This window comes from Limulus polyphemus, unplaced genomic scaffold (genome assembly GCF_000517525.1).
Source record: "Limulus polyphemus unplaced genomic scaffold, Limulus_polyphemus-2.1.2 Scaffold5582, whole genome shotgun sequence".
Classification (NCBI taxonomy): Eukaryota; Metazoa; Arthropoda; class Merostomata; order Xiphosura; family Limulidae; genus Limulus; species Limulus polyphemus.
In genome coordinates this window covers 37,021-42,902 of record NW_013671192.1, presented here as the reverse complement: position 1 = coordinate 42,902, position 5,882 = coordinate 37,021, and positions in this window count along the sequence as shown.

The window sequence follows — 5,882 nt, the reverse complement described above, 5'->3', positions numbered from 1 at the left end:
GCCTACGGATCCGATATTTCCAAGGGGGTTCCGGAAGAACTCCCCAATTACGAAAAAGGGGGAGTATAAGGAAGAACGACGGCAGAGTGGTAATAATCAACGTTGGAGAGCTATGTTTGGCTAAATTGATAACCATCACAAAAAAGCTCCTCGGCTTGACGTTGTGTAACTTTTGGAGAGCTATGTTTGGCTAAATTGATAACCATCACAAAAAGCTCCTCGACTTTGACGTTGTGTAACTTTTGGAGAGCTATGTTTGGCTAAATTGATAACCATCAAAGCTCCTCGGCTTTGACGTTGTGTAACTTTTCACCGTACAACCATCAACCTTTCCAACTGTAAGAAAATGCTCGGCAGGTCACGCCCTTTCAATCCCCGAAATTTACTCATGCTTTCCCAGATTTGGTGTGGACCCTACCCACTTACCAAACTACTTCAAGTTTCTTTATTTAGTTCAGAGATCGCTTGTTGTATACGTTTTTAGAAAGAGACTTGCCTAAGGATTGCCACTATATACGAAGAAATGGGAGCGTGATGTTGATTACAAGTTTGCTTTATAAACACGGACGCTAATTTCCCTGAGAACAAATTGTGGTTACAGGTATTTAAACATCATTGAAAAAATTAATCATTGCCAGGATGTGTAAATATATAAATTATTAAGTGATTCTCTTATCTAATTTTTCCATTATTAACATTATATTTAATTTCCTCACTTCTGACCACTGTATCTAATTTATCCACACTTGATTATGATATATATAATTTCCTCACTTCTGACTACTACATCTGATTTACCCACACTTGATTATTATATATAATTTCCTCACTGATTTATCCACACTTGATTATTATATCTAATTTCCTCACTGATTTATCCACACTTCAATATATTATATCTAATTTCCTCACTTCTGGCTGCTGTATCTATTTACCCACACTTGATTATTATATCTAATTTCCTCACTTCTGACCACTGCATCTGATTTATCCACACTTGATTATGATATATATAATTTCCTCACTTCTGGCTACTGTATCTGATTTACCCACACTTGATTATTGTATCTAAGTTCCTCACTTCTGGTTACTGTATCTGATTTATCCACACTAGATTATTATATATAATTTCCTCACTGATTTACCCACACTTGATTATTATATATAATTTCCTCACTGATTTATCCACACTTGATTATTATATCTAATTTCCTCACTGATTCATCCACACTTCAATATATTATATCTAATTTCCTCACTTCTGGCTGCTGTATCTATTTACCCACACTTGATTATTATATCTAATTTCCCCACTTCTGACCACTGCATCTGATTTATCCACACTTGATTATGATATATATAATTTCCTCACTTCTGGCTACTGTATCTGATTTACCCACACTTGATTATTGTATCTAAGTTCCTCACTGATTTATCTACACTTCAATATATTGTATCTAATTTCCTCACTTCTGGCTGCTGTATCTATTTACCCACACTTGATTATTATATCTAATTTCCTCACTTCTGGCTACTGTATCTGATTTATCCACATCTGATTATTGTATATAATTTCCTCACTTCTGGCTACTGTATCTGATTTATCCACATCTGATTATTGTATATAATTTCCTCACTTCTGGCTACCGTACTTTATTTATTGGCTGTATCTTGTTATATCCGCTGTGAATTGCAATATTTTATTCATCCACAATATATTACGTCTAATTTCTTCACTGTGTGGTACTCAAGTATACTGATACTCTGGAAATCTTGTACAAAGAATAAATCAAAGAATAAAAAACAAAATTATAGTAATAAATCTCTTAAATTTCGTTGTGGTTTACTAGCTGTTGGGGCTGGAAATGGATGTTTTTAACACGTCCACAGAGGACAAGGATAACAAAAATTATTATATACCACATTTTCAAGTGAGACAAAGTGTCCAAGTGCAGTATCCTATAATGCTAAGCTGCTTACCAGTACCAACTCATATTTCACACGAGTATCTGTTTCACACCTTGACATGGACAATCCCCGAGGAGTGAACACAGACATAGGACCAAAATGATACAAGTTTCTCTGAGGTGGATGTTACCTTAGGTGCCCTCTACCCGAGTAAAGGGATTATCACGTGTTTACGAAAATGTCGTAGCCACAAACGAAACACCAGGATGAAAATTACGTGAATATCTGACTACAGATTCATTCTAAACTAGTTATAGAAGGGTAATATCTAGTCAACATCTGTCGTAGCTGAAATAGCTATTGATATCGTCGCTTTTATAACGCACCCATGGCAATTATACGTAAACCATGGACTTTAGGTTTCATATATTAGCATGTTAACCACTAGGTCACGCCAAATAGATAGTAAAGAATATAATGTCAAGTGCACAAAGATTCACAAAGGTATAAAGAGGGTTTTTGTGGACTTTCTATCACAGAAACATTTTCAAATACCCTAAAATTGTCAGACAAAGATAAACAGAGAATCAGTCAGATATGGTAGTTTAGAGTGAGTAAATCGAATGCAGTCAATAGTCAACATCTGTCGTAGCTGAAATAGCTATTAATCTAACAGCATCTTACGGAAGTAAAAGAAGAGGACTATATCTATCTAGATTAACCGGGATCTAAAGAAGTGAACTATATTTAGTTAGATTAACCGGGACCTAAAGACGTAAACAATATTTAGATTAACCGGGATCTAAAGAAGAGGACTATATCTATCTAGATTAACCGGGATCTAAAGAAGTGAACAATATTTATTTAGATTAACCGGGATCTAAAGAAGTGAACAATATTTGTCTTGATTAACTTGGATCTAAAGAAGTGAACCATATTTGTCTTGATTCATTCGGATCTAAAGAAGTGAACAATATTTGTCTTGATTCATTCGGATCTAAAGAAGTGAACCATATTTGTCTTTATTCATTCGGATCTAAAGAAGTGGACAATATTTGTCTTGATTAACTTGGATCTAAAGAAGTGAACAATATTTGTCTTGATTAACTTGGATCTAAAGAAGTGAACAATATTTGTCTTTATTCATTCGGATCTAAAGAAGTGGACAATATTTGTCTTGATTAACTTGGATCTAAAGAAGTGAACAATATTTGTCTTGATTAACTTGGATCTAAAGAAGTGAACCATATTTGTCTTGATTCATTTAGATCTAAAGAAGTGGACAATATTTGTCTTGATTAACTTGGATCTAAAGAAGTGAACCATATTTGTCTTGATTCATTTAGATCTAAAGAAGTGAACAATATTTGTCTTGATTAACTTAGATCTAAAGAAGTGAACAATATTTGTCTTGATTAACTTAGATCTAAAGAAGTGGACAATATTTGTCTTGATTCAATCGGATCTAAAGAAGCGAAGAAAATTTATCGATTTTCGTTTTTGAGTTTACTTACTAATTATAAACATTTGTTTTATATATATATATTACAATTCACAGCTTTTAAACTAAGAAAGAATATTTTAAAGCTATACCACATTTCGATCACCAGTGAAATCGTTCTCAAGTCCACAAATTTTAACGGTAAAGAAGGTTTTAGTATTTAAATCAACTTTCAACAATCTACCAATGTATTTACTTTCTAGAATTGATAGCGGTTACTTATACATGGCATATCAATTCTTGTAAATCGACAGGTTAATCAAATAAAAAATGAATAAATGTGCAAATGTTGCCCAGAAGATTTGCATTAGCTTAGAATGTCTGGGAAAATAATGAACAAAGAAATTTAAAGATGTGCCTGGTTGTTTGTTAATTGTGGGATTGTTTGATTTTATTAATAAGGCTTCTCTGATTTTTCTTCTATTAATTTCAGACTCATGTTTTAGTAAGGTGACATTCTGTTCATAAAATCTGTGGTTGTTCATATGTTCATGGACTTAGGAAAGGATTTTCGGTGTTCTTTTGACCTGATCTTCAAGTTACATCCTGTTTTGACCTGATCTTCAAGTTACATCCTGTTCCACTACGTAAAAGACTGGATAATTGTTACACTTTATTTCTTGGTGGGGTTGGTTTCTTATATAATTTTCTTAACATGTGTTAACTTTTCAATCTAAGGATGAAAATGAATCTAGTCGTTGTGCTAATTTCTGATAGAGGTGTGCTAATATTATCTATATATGGGATAGTGTAAGTGATTAGGTTTCCTTTGTTTTGTGGAGGTGTTTTTTTCTTTGTTAAACGTTTATTTTCCGTGTTTTTCTTAATTCGTTAATAGTTTGTGTAACTACTGTAATAAGGAATTGGTTCATTTTAGCAAAACTTTGAGTTAAGCGTGCAACTTCTTCATCGATGTTTTCCGTGGTGCATATAGTGTATACTAGATTTAGGAGGCTTTTGTATGCTGTACGAGAACAACCAGTTATGTGGTCACACTTATCGCTTATAGACAAAACTGAGGTTACGTTTTTTTTGTAAGGAGTGTTGATTTTGGTCAGTCTTGCTTGGTTATCTACGTGAATAGTTCAAAGGATATACATCTCGAGAAACTACAATTGTTGACTAATTTGCAGGTCCAGTAGGAAGGCAATTGTCTAGTGCCTTACAAAGTTACTCACACTGTTTTTAATTTACACAAAAAATAATAAAGATTGTTATCCACTTTTCATCATGTGTTCATTCTATTTATTCACGTAGCTTAGATCTCATTTGTTTAGTTAAATTCAAGTTTACTTCTGTACAAATCTCTTGCAGAAATCAGTTAATCTGAGAATACCACATATGTATGTGTGTGTTTTGGAAGAAGAGGGGCTCCTCCCGCTCTCCCCCAGTTTTTACATCGCTGTGTTTACTCAGTTTCTTCACGTATCTCTACGTTATTTTGTAGTAGTTACTAGTGAAATACTACTATGATTGGTACGTCACTAACCACAGCTAGCACATTGCGATAATTCTTACACTTGAAACGGGATTGTCATGATGTCAAACTAGATATATTTTAAATAGCCTTCCTGTACTTGTAATCCATGATTGATCACCGAACAGTCAGTCTGGATACGTGTTCAATTGGCGATCTTAATGGTAACTAGATGTTTCACAAGTCTTGGTCTAGATGTTCTTAGAAAGAAACTTTCTTAAAGGCTCCACCATATATACACAGAAATGGGTGTGTGTGATGTTGGTTATTGATTTTCATTATAAACACAGGCGATAATTTCCCTGGGACGAATTGAAATTAACGGTGTTTAAACATTAACGAAAAAGCCTTTTCTATTACTTATTACCCAAATTATTACAAATTATTGATTGATTATCTGATCAAATTTCTCCATTACTAACTGTAGTATTTAATTTCTTCACTATTCACTGTTGACCACTGTATTTGATTTATATACAATTGATTATTTTAATTCATTTATCCACTGTTGACCAAGGTCAACAGTGGATAAATGAGTTAAAATAATCAATTGTATATAAATCAGATACAACTGTATCTGATTTATATACAATTGATTATTTTAACTCATTTATCCACTGTTGACCACTGTATCTGATTTATATACAATTGATTATTATATCTCATTTATCCACTGTTGACCACTGTATCTGATTTATATACAATTGATCATTATATCTCATTTATCCACTGTTGACCACTGTATCTGATTTATATACAATTGATTATTATATCTCATTTTTCCACTTTTGACCACTGTATCTGATTTATATACAATTGATTATTTTATCTCACTTTTTCCACTGTTGACCACTGTATCTGATTTATATACAATTGATTATTTTATCTCACTTTTTCCACTGTTGACCACTGTATCTGATTTATATACAATTGATTATTTTAACTCATTTACTCCACTGTTGACCACTGTATCTGATTTATATACAATTGATTATT